The following is a 23,535-nucleotide window of genomic DNA, read 5'->3' as shown; positions in this document are numbered from 1 at the left end:
ATTTACCAGAAATTATACTATATAGTTTGTATTAATTTTTCCATCAAAAGCATAGTTCACATTATTTTTCTCTAATCTGCAGTCAAATTCAAAGCCGTCACCAATGATTTAAACACAGTTCTACCTGTCTTTACCTAAATTATAAAAATATTAAAAATTACTAACAGATCGTACATTGCGTGATCGTGAAATCAAAATGGAAACTCATTTTTAAAAATTACTTTTTAAATTAATTATTAGTTAAAATTTTCATATTTGTTACATTAATTATTTTTGTGTAAAACATTTTATATATTTTTGTGATGATACAAAAAAAAAAAATTAACTTAAGTAATTATTATGCAAAATGTTTCATAATAATTAAAATGATACAAGAAGATTATAAACACGAATATTCATCTTATAATTTAAAAGTTTTTAAAGAATAATTTAATGTTCTGTTATAGAAATTCTGAACATGCTAGTTCTAAAAAAATATTTTAAAAAATTTTGCATTCATTGTCTTGGTGGTATGAATATAAATTCCCTTTAGAACATGAAAAATGTTTGTATAACAAAACCAAATCATTGTGGATTCCCTGCCTCTTCGAAGAAAAAAAAATAAGAAAAAACAGTCGATACAGTTAACCTACTTTTCAATCTGAAAAAAATAATAAATGAATAAAAGAAGGCTTCTTTTTTCGAATTCTTTATACTTAATTTTTATCGTCTATTTGTTTAACTTACACATGGTGATCCACATTCGTGCTATTAAATATGACATTCAATTTTATTGAATAAATATCCGGCATTGGCAGTCATTTCTTTTTCTATCAATATTCATTTTTTTTTTTTAATTTCTAGAGAGAGACAGCCAGACATGCAAGTCATGGGATCTTTACCACAGAACACCTGTCCGGTATCTTCCGGGTTCCAGGCATCCAATTACCCACAACCGTCACTGAAGACAGATTCCAAAAGGAAAGCCGGTCATGTGATAGTGGTATTGAAGAAGAGTCCATCCCTAGCCCCTCTGGCTACTCCAGCAATAATAATAATAATAATATCAACAATAAAAGAGATGCGTTCGAAAAATAGCAACAAAATAAAAACTGGACCGAAGCGGCGGACGTGAGGAACTTGACCGTTTCGAACGCCACCTAGAATGCTTCTTCATCTCTGGAATTCTGGTTAGACCGCTAGAGCTAGCCATAGCAAAAAATAAAACAGCGAGTAAAGCGGGAAAAAAAAAGTTAAATGAAAACTGAGTCAAGCGGTAGCCGGATCCTGCTTCGTTTCGAGGTTCATTCAAGCTGTGTTTCATTTACTGATCGCGCGTGTTTCAGCCGTACTCATCCTTTCATGAAAAGCGTTGTTTTTGTTGCTATTGTGTTGTGTGTCTGAAGCGCATGGAATTCGCTATCTATTAATTGAAGTTCAGCGTATGTGCAAGTGGAACTTTTTGAATAAATTTCAATTTTTTTTTCTAGGTAAGTAAATTTGATTTAAAGATGGATGTAAACATGTGTGATAATTTTTGTTTTTTCAAATATGTTTGAACTTAGCTAATTCAGAACAGATAGCCACATACACACAAAAATATTTCGTTTTATCGAAAATATTCGAATGAGAAAAATCTGGAATTAAAGATGTGTAGCAAGAGGAAACTAAAAATTTTAAACTACAGAAAAAAAATTGCGATAATTTTTAACTGTTTCCATAAAAATTGATAAATAAATAATATGTCAATTTTATATAAATAATAATATCTATAAGTAATTCTAAAAAATAATTTTCGAAACCATTATCTCAATAGATATTAAAATAATTTTAATTAATTACCGGTAATTAACGTTTCATTTATTATGATTGGATATTAAAGCTTCGAAATAAACAGTAAAACTCTCAACTAACATTTCCGTTTTGTTTTTTGAGAATTTGTAATGAATTTTTGATTAAATCAATTGTTTAGAAACTAAATGCGCAGAATTAATTAGCGCTTTTAAAAATAACTGACTTACGAGCATTTAGGAGTCGAAATACGGAATTATTTAATAAATGCATTTCGGAAATAAAAGCAACTTCCCATTCAGTTAAACAGAACAATTTTTTAACTTTTAGAAAAAAAATTAATTTCTCGATAAATTCGTATTTGAACTAGCCTAGTTTCACAATGATATTTATAATTAAAAGTCGTTAATGGTAACAAGGTTTTTAAACTTTTAATCCCTTAGTCCTTTCTAAAGTCTATTAAATAGTTTGCTAATTTGCAATTTACATTTAAAAATGCCTCTGACTTAAGATTCGAATAAATGTAATGGTTTTCAAACTATAATTTTAAAATAATTTACAACATTCTCAGATGTTAACCTGTTAGCGTCACATATCGTATAGTAGGCAATTCTAGTCCTTTCTAGTCTATTAAATAATTTGCTAATTTGCATGTTACACTTCAAAATACCTCTGGCTTAAAATTTAAATGTATACAATGTTTTTCAAATTATAATTTTCAAATAATTTACTACATTTTCAGATTCTAAACTTTTAGCGTCACATGTCGTATAGTATGTATTAACTTAAAATACTATTATCGGCAGATATCAAAGTTTGTGTGACATCTCTATGCAAATTTCACGACATTTATTTTTATTACAAACTTTTGTACATATTTAGCAGAATTCATGGAATATGTCGCATTAATAATATTCTTAATTATATAACAGTAATCCGAATGCTAAAAGGAGAAAAAAAAAAGAAAAAAAAATTACGAAAAGCATTTCAAAATTTTCTATAAAAGGGATTAGTATATGTTTCTATTTATTATCTCATGATCTTGTATAAGAGTCATATTGTCATATATTGTATATATATTTTCTTGGACAAATACAGTCGAGAAATGGAAATATGAGCATTTGCGCACGCGCAGTGTTGTCGCTTCTGCCTAATTAATCGAACAATCTGATTTATAATATTTTGTGGAAGTCTTGTAATATAGCTCTTCCATCACTTGATTCTTGCACTTGATAAACGATTTAGATAGGATGCCGAAATAAAAAAAAAAAGATAGGACATTTATATCATGCTTTAGGATTATCTTCACCGGTCCGAAATTCAAACTGATACCTTTGAACTTCCAAAATATTCTTTATCAAATATCTTAACTTTAATATCGTAAACGGATCAGGTATCATATCTCGGCGACAAATTATAATCGCAGTTATTAAATACTTAAAGAATTGTTTCGACTGATTTATCGGGGAATACTAGTGACGAAATCTTTCTATTGTGTCGTCATTTCTTGATATTAAAACAAGTAATCTCATTTGTACATCACGGAACTTTCTTTTTATAGTTTTTACTCGTTATCTCCTCGAGATGTATCGAACGGCCGGCTTCATTGTTAAACAAGTTACACGCGGAAGTTGTTAAGAAAGTATACATCTCTTGATACTAATTTTTTTTTTCTAATTTTGTTAAAGTTATCCTTTAATGATTGTTTGATAGTAAATTTTTGCTGTTTTAAATCAATTCGAAAATATTTAACCTTGAAAAGAAAATTAACCGCACATATCTGTTGAATGAGGTATCTTTTAGATGTGGTTTATACCATATTGGGCTTACTTTTTATGAGTAATTAGAATTAAGTGAGGTCTGACTATGGATTTCTAAATCATTCTTCAGAAAAATATCTGCATGTTTTTCAAGAATATTATAGAATTCAAGAAAGAATAGTATTACCTAACATATTGATTTTTTTCTTACATACTTCTTTAAAATCAGTGAAAGTATCTCCACGAAACTTCCTCACATACTGTAATAAATATATTTGTTTATTAGCTGTGCCATTGTCAAATGTTCTGAAAGTGAATTAGAATTGTGATTTTGGTGGATTTTTTTTCTTGGCGAATAAATCGTTGGAATGAGATTAATGCACAAATATCAGAAAACCGAATGTGTATTTTTGAGGCCTTTTTCCCGACCGATTAAAAACAAAATTTGACACAGGGCTACAATTGAAGTCACAAGATTGCCTACTAAACTTGATAGATTCATTTAAACCATTGCGTTTTTGATTTTTTTTTATGTGCATGTGAAAGTACAGACCAACATTCGATTAATCCTTTAACGGATTTGGTTCCAAATTTGATATATACCTAATCTTTATATTATAAATGTGTGTACCAAATGAAATCTATCTAGATTTCTTCATTTGATAGTTATCGTGTTAAATTATATTCGGACATTTGGGCAGTTTTCCTTTGAATGGATGCAATTTCACGTTTCGTTCAGAATTTGATAGAAATCTACAAATTTAAAATAATGAACATATACCAAATTTCATCCGTCCAACTCGAAACGTTTTTTCTTTACCTATGTTCACAGAAAAACATGATTAAAAAATGTGTGTTTAAGATTCAGGAAGGCAAAAAAATAACGAACCTCCGCGAATTTGTTTGATGATCAAAATACTTGTATATATGCTCCGTATACGAGAATGGGAGGGAAAAAGCAAGCAAAGTTTCAAACATTAGCGCAATTAGCAGCCTGCTTAATCATTTTCAATAAGTTTGTTTAAAACATTTAATTTTGAAAAATGTATACAATGTTAACAATTTACTAAAATGAATACATAATCTATGAATTTGCAAACAAACAATATAAAATGCTTATTTTCTCACTTTATATTAAACTTGTATGAAATCTATTTCTTTTGAATGATATAATTGAAAACATCCGTTTCATTATTTTTTAATCTAACATTTACAGTATTCTTAAAAGCTGCTTTTGTTAATTTTTAAAAATGTTTTTTTGCATTATACAGAATCTAAATCAATAAAACTTTTTTAAAAGTGTTGCGAAATCGGAAAAATACATCATCACATTAGTCAGCCATTTACGAAAGTCTTGTCATGAATCTGTTTCTGAAGTATGCGTGAGTCCACAATTATTTCACTTTGTCAACAATGATGAATTCTTCCTCGAACGGGTGGTTGCGCTGATTAATGTAATGCGTTGGAGCATCCTTACGCCATGAATTTACCTTAAGCATATGACCTTGAATACTATCTAACCTTTAGAAGGTGAAAAAGATATTTAGGTGCATTCAGAAAAAATGCCTAGCTTTTTATAGCTGCAAATATTAACGTGGCGAATGAATTGTTTTGCGAGTGTAATCAGAACGCAACTGTTGTAGCATGGATCACATTTGAGATAATTGATAATTATTGATATAAAATGAAGTATATACAAAAGAATTTTAAACATTAACATTTTTTAATGGGTTTCGTTAAAAATCTTGTGGGATATTCTTTATCATTTCTCGTATGCTCATATAATGTGGTTGCGTAGCATTGTGAAATGAAACTAGTAAATATTTTGGGAATCTTGCTTTGATCGCTTGGATCCGAATGTTGAAATAAATGTATACATTTGTAAACATAATTCTGCAGATGCGTGGCCGAAAAGAAGAAACTTTTGAAATTTCAACTTGGATTTATTTTTTAAATAGAGTTATAAATTGTACAAAAGAGAAGTAGTGATAAAATGACATCTGTTTACATCGCGATACGAGAGCAAAGTGACCAAAAGGTTTCCCTTCAATGACCCCACCATGAGATTCCGACAGGGACCTTCTCCCCCTAGCAAGTGCCGACCTTGGCAAGGAAATCTTGGGTATCGTTGAAAAGTATGTGCGAGTTCAAAGGGTTTTTATTCTTTATTCGTGGTGTAGGAACAACAGAGTCGGGAATTTTGTTAAGCATATATTAGAAACAATTAAATAAAAAAATGGGAATTGATCAGGAAATAAAATATTTTAGAATGAAGTTAACATGGTCTAATTTAAGATAAAAGTTCGAAACTTAATTAAGATTTAAATTAAGCGATATCATTACATATATAAAATATTCAAGACCTCATCCAAATTGTATTATATTTAACTTGTTTCGTGTTTGAGGGACGGTTGTCATGTGCACACAAGGTCCAGCAAATAGAAATCTCTTTGGCGCTCTTCATCTGAAATCTAATACAAAATGAATTTTGGTGCAAACCTGTATTAAATTTCATTCACCTTTTTTCCCAAAAAAATTTCCCATCCGCACTCAAGGAACGCTCTTTTAGATGTGGGAACATGAAAATTGTCGAGGGACAAATTTTTAAACCATTATTAATTATTCTTTCTGTATGAACATCGTATACGAGAAAATCGACTTGATGTAAACATTGCTGGATTTGTCTTTTCTTGGTTTGTTCAACTATATAGAATGTGTATATGTAATTTTCTTAATCAGATGCTGAAGTAAGATTTATCGAGAAATATGATTATAAAATCTAAAAACGGTGAATTAAACCCCTAATTGTAGCTTAGCGCTAATATTTCCTGTAACCAATGTGGAATTCATCTAAAAAGAAAGCTTTTTAGATTCAAAAAACAACGAAACGAAAAACGTAAGACCGATTGTCAGGGATTACTCTATTTTTTCCCCCTCTTTTAAGAATCTAGGAAATTTATTGCCATGCTTTTTCTTTTCTTCTGTTGAATCATTGATTTTTACGCATTTGCATGACAATCTCTTGAGGAGTCTTTAACTTTTTAATTCTGAATGTTATAGTAAAGAATCACAAATATTTATAAATATGTACTCGCATATTTATTTGTAATAACAAATTTACTATCAGTATAAATCTAAAAGATAAAAATGCATATAAGTATTTTAAATATAAACTTTGGAGAAACATAAACTTTTCGACAAGTCATTCAATCCTGTCTTTTACTTTAAATATGATTACTGATCAAATCATTCAATCGATTATTTGAAATAATTGTTTGCTTAAGAGTAATTTATTTTTCTGTTTCGAGATATAACAAAGATTTTCAGTGAACTTCATAAATACAAAGTGTTTATAAAGTGATTTTCCCGAAATGTGAGATGAACAAAAGAATGAATTTGCTAAAAGCAAATGAAAAATGATTGAAAAATAAAAATGACTCGCTTTTTCAGGGTTTTTTTGAAAGTCTGAAATCAAAATTTAGCGGAAGAAAGAATATGTTCATTATAACAGCAGAAAAAAAATGATAGGAAAAAGAATTATTTAACAATGCTACCATGAATATAATGTATTTTAACTTATGTTACGATGGTTTTGATTTTTATGTAGTCTGCTTTTGTCAACTCTACTTTACTCAAAATGCATCGATATGATTTAAAGAAATTGCCCGATATTTTAAATGAATATTTTTCTACAGAGCCATATTTGAAAACTGATTACGATAGAATTTTTACTTTTTTGTATTCGAAACGTAGATTGTAATCGTAGTAGTGTAAACGTAGATGAAACATAGATTGTAATCATCAAAAAATTCGAATTTTGACGAATCTCCTCATTTTAGTCCTCCCCTAGTTCGAAAAACACATTTTTGGAAAATACTAATCTATTTGTGACGAAGATGACTCGCACACTTTGATACAGACAGATGAAATTTTGTTTTTGGTTTCAGCATCAAATTCGCTGATTTGATTGTTTATTCAAATTTTGAGCAAAATCTGAATGCAGACTTCCTCTATTAGAAGAAGTTTGTCTGTCCGGCTGTTCAAATATAAGCTAACAAGATAAATACAAAACGGAAATAGCTAGGTGGATAAAATGCGGTACACAGATTTAACATCTATAACTTAGGCACCTATTAAATTCTGAGCCACATCCAATTAAGGATTGACCATCTTTCGATCTGTACTTGCAGAAGCCTGTAAACGCAATAATTCAAAAAGAAAGAGGTATGAAATCTGATACGGGATAGTGTCAGGGATTAGTCGTCAAGGGTCACACGATAGATTCAGTAAAAATATTAAATTCGCGTCAAAAGTTAATATTTCGTAACTATTGTACTCCAATGCCATGTAAGACGTTTTCTCCTTACCCAATATACACAATTTTTTAGTGAGTGGTTTGGAGAGACGACTTTTACTAGTAAAATGCAATTTTTATTAAGTTAGTATGTTCAGATTAGGACAAGAGATCATTAGCTGGGAATATGTATTTTTGATTTAATTTTTCTTGAATGATATTCATTTCCAAATGAATATTCATCAAACATATCTCATGGAATTCCTTACCTAACCTCGCGTGTAATGGTCTTTCGCTTTTATCTTTAGAACTGTCAAAAAGAAGCAATAATAAGTTTTATTAATTTAGATGCATAGCTCTATCAATTTACTTATATTTTTCATGATATAACCTTTTATTCTAGAAATCGAATCTACAGCAATGTCTTTAAATGAAAAATTCCGGCTCTAAGGAGCTTATTATTTTAAATGAATAGACAAAGTATTGTTCTGTGTGATAGAATCATATTTTGAGTTTATTTTTAGAGAATACTCTTTTATTTTTTAAAATCATTTCGCTTATTTTATTTTTTAGCCTTTTCTGATAGTAATATCTCATTGGACGAGAATTCGATGAATTATAATTAACTTGGGGATTAATTTTTCATAAAAGATTTACAAATCTGAGGAGGCTGCGACTATTCATTAATGTATTCAAAAACACTTAATATCATTCAAACAACAGAATCGTATTAAAATCTGTGGTTTACTTTATAATTTTTTTTTCTATTATTGCTCCGTTTTATGATATTAGAGAGATATATCGAGACCAAATCCAAATATCAATAGAATTTAAGTTGATTTTAATCTGAATTAAATGCATATTCTAAAACTATCATTTTATTTCCATCTAGTGTTTTTTTTTAATTTAATGGATTTTATCAACAAATATGTTTTATATGCAAATTTTTCTGTTAATAGAACATTTATAGGACATAGTTATGTAATTGCGTCGCGCACCATTTTATGTATTTCATATTTCTATCAAGAATGATTAATCTCCAAACTGTTGCATTATCTGTAGTTTAATAATTTAAAAACGTGAATTTTGGAACTTTTTTTCTGTAAAGTAATGAAACGAAAGATATTATCTAAAAGTGTATGTTCTGGAATAGAAGTCCCCTATTGCATACGTATATTAATTTAGATTATTGTAAAAGATTTTATAACGAATGATATAAAATCCTTAATCAAAAACTGGGTCGAAAGAATATCGTTCATTGGAATTTAAGACATTTGTACATAATTATTTATAACAAAATTACGTTATTTATTTATCAGAAAGTGATATAAATGCATTAAGTTATTAAAAAAATTTTAATGGAAATTTTACTGCCCACGTTCAAATGCTTTATTCCTTAAAAGATATCAATTTTTTTTCTGACATTTCAAAACTTATAAGCTCTGAAAACTTCCACGATCCTTTATCTCGCCAAATTCATCTCAACTTCTGAAGTATATAAGATAACGATATCGCGGCGATTTTGCAAGAGCTTGGGAAAAAAAAAACTCTTTAAACAAACAAAATTTATTGGGGGTAGCATATTCTCTCAGCCATTACATACAGTTGACATACAACTTGTGGCAAACAAATATATCCCACTTATTAACAATCAAATTGTCCCTTGCGAAAAAAATAAATAAAGAGACCGCCAAGTCTTTAACATCCTGCATATCCTCCTATCTCGTGAATGAATGTAATTGGCATTTATATCAGAAGAAAGGTTGGAGGATTTTTCATTCTCGTGTAACCTGATTTGGCGCTCAAAACGTGCTTCTATTGTTCTATTCGAGATAGGGATAGTGTATGGACTACTCCCATCTTATTAAGAACGGTATTTGACTAACATTTCTAATCCTCGTCTGTTAGTGGTAGTTAGGGACGGTCATTGATCTAAAAGGACGAAAATATAATGGGAAATCGATAAGAGTACGAGCATTAGACATCGGCTGTTTTCTTGTTTTCTTTTCATTGGCGCATATTTCAAGCAGCGTGCAGAACAGACAATACATGGCTTCACTCTTACCAACTAACCTATTTTGTTATATGCACATATATATAAATATATAATAGTTTTTGGCGTTTAGAGTTTCGATCCTAACATCTCTCAGTCATATTGTTCATTTCAATATGATAGGGTTATGAAACAATTTTGAGTTTTTAACCCCTTCGCTTACCAATGACGAGTTCTAACTTGCTCATCGAATGACTGAATCTTTCATTTTAAATTTGTAATCGAGAGAAAGTATTAAGTAATTTAAAACGCAAAAGTCACTTAAAAATGCTTCAATAGCTCAAATGACCTTATATTATTATAAGAATTTAAATAATGTCCGATATAGGATGTGTCATCTCATTAGGTGTTAACACTTTAATTTTGCCATGGAATTTAAAAATCATTTTGTTTAACAATAACTGAACCTTCCAACAAATATGTTCAATATTAATTTTCTTTATAGTACTGCTGTTATGCTTTCGGCCTTATGCACTCTGGGAAACTGTTAGGATTCATATGATGCAATGACAATAGTTTGTTTTATTTACAACCAGTATTGTATTTTTTACTATTTAGTTAATGAAACATTCTGTAATTTCTATTATTTTCAAAAAATTTGCATTTACCATTACTTTATAAGGTAAATTAATAGTATGTCTAAATACAAACTATTCAAAATTGTATTCTCTGACCAATCCTTTTCAATGTTTGAAGTTTTTTTAAAAAAAATTACAATTAAAATATTTTCCTTACTAGGTAAAACACCGCCTGATCACCTTTCTGCATTTTTAAAGTCCATTCATTTCAATCCACTCATTTAAATTGTATCAAAATTTTAAAGTTCCAAAGACATTTCTTTTATTATTTTATGTTGATATGATTTAACCTTTTATTTGGCGCAATATAATCATCATTAATGTTCTTGCGCCAAAACTCCAAATGGCTTCCAAAATTTTCCAACAAATCCACATTAAAAATCCAAACATTCATTTCAATCCAATCTATTCACTGGTATTACGAATAGGCTTTTTATTACTAAATGTACAATTAATATATCCCTATTTCTACTATAAGCCTTCAAAGTAGCCACACCGATTTTGAAATTAATTTTTTTTTCTTTCTATTTGAAGATTAAACCAAAATACTGATTTTGGTACGAAAATATTCAAAGTAACTTTAAATTTGTAATTCAACAAGAGTTTATTTTGTCTGTTTTTGAAAGTTATAGGCTGATAAAAATCGTTACACGTGTTTTTGCTGATCTTGCCAAAGACAAGGAAAGACGAATCAGATTCAAAACATTATCATCCTGTTACGTTTCGGATTACAGATTTTCAAAATAGTTGCATTCCCTCAAGCAGACATACACGTAGAATATGATGTATATCGTATTCCACATATATGTGGAATATGATATGAATGCAATGTTTTAGAAACTTCATATGGCAGAATTTCTTTCTACCTATCAAAATGACTTGCCGTGGTAATTAATGATTGATAACTTTATTAGAATAAACAAAAAAAATCAATCAATTTAGAATTAAAATATAAGATGTTACTAATTGTGAAAAAGGGGCAATATTGTATGCAAATTTTCTAATAAAGTCTACAACTGGTCATTCTGGTCGGTTATGACACATTTAGTGTTTACTCATAATAGGGATGGTGTGTGTGTGTGTGTGTGTGTGTGTGTGTGTGTGTGTGTGTGTGTGTGTGTGTGTGTGTGTGTGTGTGTGTGTGTGTGTGTGTGTGTGTGTGTGTGTGTGTGTGTGTGTGTTGGCGCTCTACAAATCAGACCGTTTGACTTAAAGCGGCTAAATTTGGAACATACATACTTAAGAGTGGGAATATGCACCTCAGAGCACTTTTACTTTTCAATTAGAATTTTAAAGAAAAATAAAATGTTGTTTTTCTACCATAGCTTCTAAAATTATTAAAGTACAAAAATAATCTTACAGTATCTTAAAATGCAAAATATTATCTTTTTAATGGTATCAATTTTTTTCTCTATTTTTGATTAATTTTTTAAAAAATTCTTAAAGGTATTTTAGAACAAAATATTTCATTTTTAAGATGAAATTTAAACCATTCTCAGTGTTGTTACTAATATTTCTTGCATTTTTTTTCCATTGTTGTGTTGAAAATGTGAAAATTCTTTCCATATTGACGGAGTTTCAGCTTAACGCATGCCTTTAATATATTTTTTATTGTGTTTAAAAGTAAGGTTCAAACTCATCATGCAATGGTTGAAAAATTTTTAAGTGCCTCCAGTTTGAAAGACTACTTTTTTTTTCTTGTGATATAATTGGTTGTATAAAGATGCAGGTGGAAAATGGAAGAAATGCAAAGCATAATGAACAGAAGTGTGTAAAGCTTTTGAAATAATCTTAATTGGAAGTCTATCAAAATGTGTAATTTAAAAACTTTTTTCTGGGGAAACAAATGAAATTTTCATCAACCATTAATCCCTGAGGACCAACTGGATACCAATGACGGCTAGTATTGAATAATTTAAAAGTTTTTTTCTTTATATACAAACATAAAACAAAAATAGAAGCTGTAGAATATAGCTATAGTAGTTAATACAAAAATAGAAGCTAATAGAACTTTTTCTAATTTTACATGTTTTTACTTGAAAATAGTAACCTGAGTTATTAAAAATAGTAACCTCAACACTGTTTTTAATACCAAAAATCTTTAAAATGTTATTAATATCACAATTTAAATCCATTCAAGATTTCTTTTATTTTATCGATCTCTAGTTAAATTATTTTTTACAGTGCTGATTTAACTGCAAGTAAATGTTCATGATCCTTTAACAGAAAAAAAGTGTACTAATGCGATTTGATATTAATGTACTTAAAATATTCGGGACAAAATCTATAATTTTAGACCGGTATAAGACCATGAAATGGCCTTCTTTTAGTGTAGTCGAAATTTGGATACTGGCTCAAGTATTGTCCTCATCATCTGATCGTGTTTCAAAATTGTAATGGCAATCTCTAAAAAAAAGCTGTCGTATTGCTCCAAAATGGAACATGAAACAAGCTTAAAACTTGCTCACGTTCTCCCTGAGTACTGCTTTTCTTCCTCTCGTATCGTATCGTATCGTATGCAACCCGGCTCTTCAGCGTAGTTCAAATTTGAACGCTTTTCTTCCTCTACCAAAACTGAAAATATTATCGGGTCGTTTCGATTCATTGTTTATTTGAAAGAAACCTAGATTAAAAAAAGTACAAATAAATGTAAATAAATATCAACAGTTTTTAAGGTTTTAATGGTATGATTTTCAAGTTAGTTCTTAATAAAATTACAGTTTACATTCCTTTGATTTCCTTAATTGTTGCGACTGTGCGTTTTAAATGTATGAATTATCGCTTTTCCAATTTATAATCTAACATTAATTCAATATAAGATATTATAATATGTTAGGAAAATGTCTACCTAATTGACAACCACCTCAAACGTTTTCTAGATTTGTAGTTGAATCAATAGGACAAAACACTACCGAAACAGACGGTAGCGAATTGAGAAAACAAAATAGTGAAGGAGTTAAGTTCCTTTTGACTCAAAATATTTTTTACTAAATAGTATAAAGACTTTTTTAAAAAACATTTTTATCTCAAAAATTAACTTTACTTGTTGCTTAAGCCTTCGCACGAAACCTCTTTTATCATTTCAAAATACAAATGTGCGGTAGACTTTTACGAGTGCGGATTGTGTTTCTCTATCTGTAAGAATCTCAAAATCGCGCATCTAATTTACGACAGCAAATCACGCGAATCAGCTGTTCCGGGTTGTAAAAAGTTCCAGCTGTGGGTCTTACAATGCGATTGATCCCATTTGATCCGGAAAAAAAAAATTCAAATTTTGTTTTATTACATTAGGAAGTAAACTCTTTTCTGTTGCGCCTTCTCTTTAGCTGATAAAAATATTCGTCTTTTCACATGAGAATGGAGGAAAAAAAATGAACGTCGACTCAATATATTTCTATTGAATTCCATGCAGAATTTCTTTATTAAAAAAAAGAAAAACGATCCCGTCTTTGATTGACTATTGGATGACTGACCTGTTTCAGTAGAATGGTTTTCAATAAGTGACCTCACTGTATACAAATTGATTGAATTTCCCCCTTCTCCATTTTGGATTTTTTAACAGCTCTCTTCAGTGATTTAAATTGGAAAAGAATCTTTTTATTGCTGCACAGAAATCTGAATGTTTCCTTTACTTGTGTTCTACTATTAGAATAAAATAATTGCATTGCAGTTCAATTTTGTAAATAGGGAGGGAAATGATTAGAACTAGTTATGTGGAGCATATCGTAAAAATCCTCCAAAAAGGTAAAAAATTAAAGTTCATTTGTTAAAAGATATAAAGCGAAGCTTTCAATTCTTTTTTCATTAGTAAAACCTTTATCCTTCTGAAGTGGTACGCGTCGTCGCCAAACTCTAGCCAAATTTGACTCTTTTAACCTCAATATCCTATCCTGATACCGACTTTTTGATTTAAAAAATTGAGTACCGTTAATCACTCAACTAAGCCTTAGTCGAAGATAAGCAATACGCCGACTGTAAAATATTCATTTTCCTCCTTTTGTTTTGGTTTTTAGAACGATTTCACAAAGAATGATATTAATTTCTTAGATCTAAAAATTCTAAACGCTTCATTTCTAAAGAAATATTCTGCGTTCATCCTTGCATTTGCCTTTTTAGGGTATCATGTGACATACATGCGCTATAAAATCGAACTGTTTTCAAAATAAGTTCAATAATCCCGATATATAAATTATGGAACTTACAAAAAAAAAAAGGACTGATAGGAGTTTTAATATGGAGTATTAGTTATCAAAAAACTGTTGTATAGATGAAATGCGTCGTGAATTTCCTCGTGAAATAGTACAAGTACATTTGATGTACTTTCGGTGTCAATCAAAAACTATGCATCCAGTTCGAGAGCATTTAAACAAATTTATATATATGGAGAATTTATATAGATTTTTGAAATTTCTTGACAATGAACAATTTCCATTTGGAATATTTTTAGTTTGTTTGTGTTATAGTTGTCATAAATAAGATACTTGATAGTTATTGGCTAGTTTATTTTTCAAATGTGGAATTCCACATTCAATGAGGACGAGAAATCTAATGATAGAAAATAGTTAGCCTATTAATCAAATTTCATGCACCTATTTCGAAGAAGTCATAAATAATTTGTTTAAAAAAACAAATTATTTAAAATTTTTAAACAAATTTTTTTTTAAATTTTTCTTAAATTCTTAAAAAATTTTTTTAAGGGTTTAGGAGTGTGGCACAGTCATTTAACCTTTATACATTCAACATTGATTCATATGAGGTATGTCAACCATCTAGCTCTCCGACACGCCCTAAGGCACACGGATTTAAACCATAAAACTGAATGACCGGACCGCCGCAACAGCAATTGGCGGGAACTGTGGTTGAGTCCTAAGGGCCGACACCGGCCACGGTACAACCCTCCCCGAAGGAAGTACGTCCCGTCAATTCATATGAGGTATATAAGCATTCTAAAAGAAAATTTGAAACAGAGCATACAGCATTTAAACCTTGAAGGTGATTTACGGTTTGGTTGTCTTCTGCAAGACAATTCTATACACATTTCTCACAATGTGCAGTTCTAGCTGCTATACAGTATCAAAGGTCGGTTGCATTCTCCTCTACCGGACTTAATGGAGCACAAGATTCGCTAACATAACATAAGCTTGAATGTCATATTGAAAAGAATGATTATCACAGAATGAAATAACCTTTCTTCTTTTTGTTAGTCCAGTCTGGTCCCAAACGATTTATAGAGGTAGGTAAAAAGAGGTTTATTAAATATAAGAGTTATCCAACTATCTACTAAAACTTAATTTACATTCTATGTTAATGAATTCTAGCTACCTTACGAGTCATATTTTCGAAATTTGTTAATAAAAACTGATGAATTGCTTAAGGAATACAGTAAATAAAAATGTAATTGCTATCATCACCATAACATGAGTTGTTTGTTTTGGAACATTTGTTATGTGTTTGCATAGATTTTTTTCTATCAAGTATATTTGATAAAGATCTCTTTTTCTTCAGAAGAATGAAATATGACACCTATGACCTAAGCTATAACAAATATGACCTTTATTTTGAATTATCTTTCTGAATTATGAAATTTTATGCATGAAAAGCAGTACTTTTTATGAAGTAATGCTGTTAAGACATTGTTTCGTGATTCGCCTGTTGCTCACACCTACTATCTTATTGTACAAGACCATTATCTAATTATATGAACCCCTCTCTACTATAGTTAAAAGATAGTAATGAAGGGATGATCTGATTAGATAGATGGTCCTGGTTATCAGGTGAAAGTCGTGGCAATAAACATGCTAATAATTAAGGTAAGATTTCTTACTTTGCCCTGAAAATGACTTCACGAAAATTCTGTTTTCTGTTTCTATGCGGTCTCATTTCTGTTTGATTCCAAATATTCTATAATCGATTTTTACATTCCAAACTGGTCTTCATTAGCCACATTCATCATCCACAGCAAATCAAAGCTGACATCATGACATGAAATATCTCGAATTCAATTTAACTTGTTTTTATTTTATGTAATTACAGATTTTTTCCTAATCCATTTCGAAACATCTTAGTGGTTGATTCTGTAAGAGCTGTAATTTTAAGGAAGTGTGGATCAATGAACGTTTAAAACACAAATTACTATCCGCAACAACGAACAAAAAATTGAACCACCTCCGGTATTATCGGTCGGTGGCTTTCCGCGAGGTTTTCATCTCTGAAGAAGAGGCGTTTATCACTTTGCTGAACGCTTCGCTGATCTTTCTATTCATTTGGGAGGTCGAATGCATTTCTTCTCCCAAAGCAAAAGTGTTTCTAGAAATGTTTCATCTGACGGATGTTTAATGGAAATTTGTACACTAAAGCAAGATTAAAACTGAACAACAATGTGTAAGAACTTTAAGATACAACTGCCTATTATGATATTTCTCCTCTTTTTAAAATCTTAGAAAGATAAAATCGGAGTATAATCTTTTTACCCATTCTTATTCTCTCAAAATAATATATATACAGCAATCGGAGAAGAATTGGTACAATATAATAGAAAACTGCCTACAGCTTGATTAAGATATAGATAAGTTCCACGGTTGGTACGGAGTAACTTCTTTATGGAGAAATAGTACAGCATTAACTTATTTAATAACAAATAAAATTTAGAATTTCTTTTTTCCTATACATTAAATTTTGAAGCTCAGTCCCTTAATACGACGGTTCTCAATTTTTTAAATATTTGGGAAGCGAATCAACATAATAGATTTAATTGCTTTTTATTTCCGGCTTAGTTCGGGGATTTTTATAGATGAGTCAGGTGAGTAGCCACCCCGAGCCAAGCACCTTAGTTAGAATGATTTTTGCTGAAAGTTCAGCCTCCTTTTTATTTTTGAAATAAAATGTATTTTTAAATTTTGGCATACCTATTATATTTTCATATTTATAATTTTATAAGAGACGTATTTTTATATTAAAAGATCTTAATTTTTATTATTTCATATACAACTTTTTCTTCGTTTAGTTTTAACAATCATCTTCCCTATTTTATCACTTCCTTTAAGTTGTTTCAACCCTTTTTATTGTATACCTTTTCCGAATACAATGACCTCTGGCAGAGAAGCAGATGGGTATTGAAGAAAAGGGATATACTAGACCCATCTATTAATCGATATATTAGAGCCGTCTAAAAGCAAGAGACGTTAATCAGATTTGAGTGAATTAAACAAATTAATAAAATTTTCCTAATGTTATTAATCTAAAGACTTATCTATCCATTTAGACATGTGTCATTTTCGAACGAGCTTATCATGAAAATTTGGTCATAACATTTTTCATGGCATTGCTCTCTTTCTGTGAAATCTTCTCATCCTTCACGGATCAGTTGCCACGAAAGAGAAAAAGGCATTTTTCGACTCTAAATGAAAAATAAAAGAAAAATCTGTTTTGAGTACTTATTTCCGATATGATTACTACATCGTCTATGGCATCGACTTTACTTTTTCATCTCTAACAAGACTCCGCACGTGTTTTACAGAATGGCTCGAGTTCTGGCCACATCCGTGTTTCGCAAATAGAATCGGCGCTTTCCTTTAAAACAGACTGAATACACAGAAAAACATTCAGGATATATCAAGTCGGATGTCAAAATAAAATAAATATTCGTGTTTTGAAACTAAAAAAGGTAAGCAACGAAAATACTCTCTATTCTCTTGCATTTTTACACAGTGCGGCACGTTTTGTAGTAAGCTTCATTTTGTGAATAAAGAGAATCAAGTATGGATTTTGGATTAACTGATCGACTGAGATTTTTAAAAAAATGTACTGCTATGCAGTTTTCATCCAAAGATCGATTTAGCCAAATTTTTTGTTTCTAAATTATAAAATTGCAATACACAAAGATAAGTACACCGATACTCAGTCAACCCTTTGATGAATTTGAGAGAAAAATTCTATAAAACAAAAATTCTAAACTATATTATGGTCATCTAGGTTGTTCATTTCTGATTTATCACGTCTCTATGCACATAGGCGGATGGATAGATGGAAAGACTTTCGCTAGGCAGACTTTCTGCAATATTTAGTAAAATCCTACAATTAGTGTGAAATTTCTTCCGTATAGCTTGTTAAATTTTTTAGTTGTGTTCACAGACAGAATTCCGGAAAGATTTTTTAGGAATCGAAGATGTCTAAAAAGCATCCAGTCATTGAATTTAACAACTGCAATCCTTCCTAAATTTCATGTGCATGAAAGTAAAAGACTTCATAAAGCATAATTCATTTTGCAGACATTTTAAGTTCCTTTTCACTTTTGATTAAGTTCTTATTTATTTTATTACATGGTCGTAACTAGTTGAGAAGGGAGCCCGCGTATACAAATAATAATCGATCTCTTCCCCCCTTCTCTAAACTTTAAACATTTTAAAGTTTTAGTGAATCATTTTCATAATGAATGTAACTTTATGTGCAAACTGCAAAAACATTTTTCTATAAATGGCTCGTTAATGTTTGCTATTATGTTATTTTTAATTCCTGTTTAATACACTAATATATAATACAAATTAAGACGATGAGTCATCAAAGCATAATATGAAACATAAGCAACATAATTAAAACTAAATGTTTATTACGAAATAATTGAGCATATTTTATTTCTATACTAAGATACTATCAAAATTTTTCTTGAGTACCGCCTTTTTCTCTCGTACTTTTCTCATAAACTCCATCAAAGTGAAATAGTAAGGTTAATAGTAAGGGTCTTATAGCAAGGTCAATATAATATAATGTTAATAGTGATTAATGCATTCACATATATTCTTTTATTATATAATATATTTTTATATTTTTTAGTATATTAGTATATATTTTATTAGTATATATTTTTTTTATTTATATAAAAATAAACTTTATTTCGGAAAGGATAAATAAAGCGTTCACACCACATTTCGACTTGAAAAATAAATATCGTTAGCCAAGTTTACTCTCTTAGTGTTCATACCAAACAGAAATATGGGTAAGATTGTATACTCGTTCATCTCATCATCATTTGACGTTCATTTCAAAGTCGCTCTCGTGCAATTCTCAATTTTTGACCCTGCAACGAAATGAGTGGGTGAAGAGCTTACACACATTTTTAGAATGTTAAAGTAATGCTGAAATTGAAGCAAAATTAACTACCCTCAGATCAAACCAAATATATATATATATATATATATATAGCAAAGGAAAAAAGTCTATTTAAACAAATTATTCTGGGAATCCAAGATAACTTTAGATTATGAATTGTATTTTGTTGCTAAAAATGCACTGTATATTTACAACAACAACAAAAAAAAAAAAAAAAAAAAAACCCTTATTTTAAACTATAAAATTTTTTTATTGGAAAACATGCATGTTTCATATTTGCTTCTTCTTGTCAACATAACTTTTAATTTCTCTTTAAAAAGGTTATTTGTTGTAAAAAATAAAATAAAATAAAGATCTAGAAATGTTAATTCCAATTTTTCCAATTTTTTTTTTCGCATATGAAGTATTAAAACAACCTGAACTAGAGAACAGATTACTTTTCTCTAGTTCAGGAATTGCAGAACAGGTTAAGAAATTATTATACCAAATTTTAACAAAAAGCATGTGTTTAGATTTAATTTTTGGAAATTCATCGAATTTCTTTATCAATTTTTCAAATTTATTTTTGAGGCGTTCGTTGAGTTTTGGTACAGAGCAAACGCAGGAAGAAATTTTTTTAATTAATTAAATGAATTATAAAAGATTTTTAATGTTATTTTTTAGACGATATTTACTGTTTTTTATTGGAAAAGCATTCATCGTGTTCTTCAAAATACTATTCGAATAAATAGTCATTTTGTGTAGATATCAGCCTGATTTAAATGGTAACTTTAGAGTACTCTCGGTAAATAAAGGGTTAAAGCGTATCTAAATGCAAATATAAAAATTGATGCAGCTTCCCAAAAAATAGACACGGAAACAAAATTCAAGCGGTTTTATAAAGAAAACCGTTCAAAGTCAAATATACTAAATAAAGAAATCCATATTTAAAAAAAAATACTTTCCATCGGAGGTACGTATTTTAAATCCTAAAAATTACGAATGCATTTCATAAATGAATTGTAAAGCTAGATCATTTATTTCTTCATTTTGAACAAAAATAATCTGCCTTCGTAACACAAATTTGGATAATGAAGCTGATTGATCTGGTGGATGAACACCGTGAGAATAATGACGTTCTAAAACTACTCCACCATCTGATCGCTGTCATGATTTTGTCTGAAAGTCCGCCCAAGCGTCTCGTCGGCGTTTTTGTTTTGCTGTGACTCTAAGATGAAGACCCAGAAATATGTGTTTGTTTCCCTTGGATCCAACAGTGCGTTTCGCTTTCTTTCTCTTTGAAATTCTACGATTCCACATCCTTCAATCTACCGAAAGGGGTTTTCAGTAATAAAACGTCAGAGTGACGAGTAACACTGATGTTGAAGTAGTTGGATAAAATAAGAACTATTGACTAATATTGTGAACATAAACTGGCTGAAACATGAGGACTCTGCATTTTTTTAGGCTTTAAATTCTTTTAACAATTAGGATCAGAGCAGTTTTAAATTTTCTACTTTATGAACGTTATCTAGGGGATATTATAGCTTTTATTATGCATTCAATGATTCTCAATCAATGATCAGCTCATTCTAGTTCTCCAGAGAACTAGCATAGCGAATCATTTTCATCTACATCAAAGAATCATGTCTTTCCTTCCTACCTCCCCTTCTATAATTTACCCTGATTTACAGGCAAGAAATTCCACTCCTATTTTACTCAATAATAAGAATTTTCGATTGATTAAAAACTTTTATTCAACGATTTTTAATCATCCGACTGTTGATATGATGAGGATAAGAAGCCTTTGGGAGGGGGAGGGGGTATCGAAATCTTCTTTCCATTTCGCATCAGTTTTATGATTTGGTAAAGAATATTTCGCAGCCTGTAACCTGTAACACGATGATGAGGTGGGCTGCGATGAATTAATAGTAAGTTCGTCTTGAAGATTGGATGATAACAAATATTTGAACTCAACTCTACGAAAAATCTGCCTTTATGTTACAAGTGCACATGCAAATCAGCCATCATGGATCAACTATCCAGATGTTAATTTGGCTTGAATGTTCGAAGAAAAAGTGATTGAAATAGCTATATTCCTCGATATCTAATCATGAGAGATGTAAATACGCTTACACAATCGGCAAGGCACAATACTCAAAGGGACTTTTTGATGACTTAAAAAATAGACAAATTCGAAATCTGCTTGTCAAAGTCTATATAAAAAAGTCAAAATAAAATAAAAAAATATTGCATTAAAAATATATAGAGTTCTGCCAAATTCTTCCGTGCATGAAATAATATTGCGCACTAAATCCACCATCGCATGTCGAAAATATTGACTTTTGTGTGGGCCGCGATCTAGTGGTAGTAGCGCGATCTCAATTAAGTAGCCAGAACGTTTCTGGTTCGATATCCGATTCCACCGAAGAATCGTCGCATAAGCAGGTCTGATGCACATTAAATCCATGAGAGCCAAATGTTTCCTGCTGTTTTAGCATGGAAGTTTAGAAAGGGAATGCCAGCTTAGGTTTCGTCCTAGTCATCTGATTTTTGAAGAAAATCATAATGTCCTAAAATAACCCTAATATTGCTTCAACAGGACATTAATAAAACTATGATTGACCATTTTTTTTTTATGGAAAGTTTGAAATGATGTCATATTGTAACATCTGATTTGGCGTAACATTAGGCGATACATCTCAAAATCGACTTATTGTTGGATAAAAATGGATGTTGATTAAACCAAATTCATATATATTTTCCTTTTAACGAATAATGGGAAATAATTTTTTTTTTCATTATTTTATATATTACCATTTGACTAGTTTGTTCGTATACAAAGAGTTTTTTTTTTCTTCCTTATCGCGGATTCAGTTGTAAATTCTTTCGAAAGCTCTGATTTTTTTCTTTCATGTTTTATAAAATGGACCCTGCAGGTAGAGAATCTCTAATTCAGCAGTAAATGAGCAACTGAAGTATCAGTAAAGTGAAAATGGGGCCTTTATGGACAGCTCTCAGTGTGGTCTACATGCCTCGCTCTATCAATACACCTTCTCATTCGGAGCAATTTATTCTTTCTTGTCTTCACTACTGAATTGACCCTGGGAAGGGTTGTCGCTCTTTTGGTCTCCCAAAATTACCGAACCAACACAACCAGCCAACTTGAAAAACCACTCCAAAGGAATCTTCACTGCCTCTTCAACCATCCCCCCCCCCTATTTTTTGGAGTAAAGCAGAACTGGGTACATTTCGCCACTGGTGCCTGAACTCTACCCCGTGGAGTAATTGCTTTAAATTAAAGAGCTCCTTCTTCGCCAGATGCTACTGGCTGCGCTGCAGCTCACTGCTTTTTCTTCTCCACCCTAATCGACAGCGTCATTAATGTCAAGTCACTTTTTATTAAGGTTTTGTTAGGGAATTTCATAGTTCAATTGTTCGCCCCGATTCAAGGCTGTAACCATTGGAGGCATTTGATCTGCTTTTCAGCCTTAAAAGTTTCGACATTGGAACCAAGTGCAATGACTCGGAAAAAGTGTTAAAAATAATTTTGAAATGTCTTAATTTAAGCCCTGTCGGGTGATTTCGTGGAAGTTTGTAGGAGGAAATCGGAAATCACTGTTCAGCCTCAATCAGTTGTTCTGCCTCAAGTCATGGCGATATAAGGCTCGGAGCTGCTACTTCATGTGTGAAATTCACTTAAAAGTTTATTAAGAACATTTCTCTTGAAAATCTTTATTTGAAAGAATTATTACTTTTATTTTTAGTTGACACGGTATTTGAAGAAGAAAAAAAAAATAATAATCAGCTATGTGGTAATGCAAAATAGTAAAAAAGCAAGCCTATTAATTGGCATGTTTTGAATTATGATATTATCCAATCAAATTTTAAAAATTTAGAGATTAAAAACTCTTACCGTATCATATGCTTTCCAAATAAGTAAATTCTTTTAGGTGAAATTTTGGTGTAAAATTTTTACCTATAGATTGCATTTCA

General features: G+C 30.3%; 1 protein-coding gene across 1 annotated transcript in view; it reads left to right on the top strand.

Moving 5' to 3' along the window:
- The first annotated feature begins 1,249 nt into the window (after window positions 1–1,249).
- Window positions 1,250–23,535, top strand: part of LOC129962706 (uncharacterized) — a 93,493-nt gene continuing 71,207 nt past the window's right edge. The window contains exon 1 of the mRNA XM_056076639.1: window positions 1,250–1,469. The gene's annotated coding sequence lies outside the window, so the exon portion shown is untranslated. The remainder of the gene's footprint in view (window positions 1,470–23,535) is intronic.

The sequence above is a fragment of the Argiope bruennichi genome, chromosome 3 (assembly GCF_947563725.1).
Source record: "Argiope bruennichi chromosome 3, qqArgBrue1.1, whole genome shotgun sequence".
NCBI classification, from domain to species: Eukaryota; Metazoa; Arthropoda; class Arachnida; order Araneae; family Araneidae; genus Argiope; species Argiope bruennichi.
This window is presented reverse-complemented; position numbering and strand designations above follow the sequence as displayed.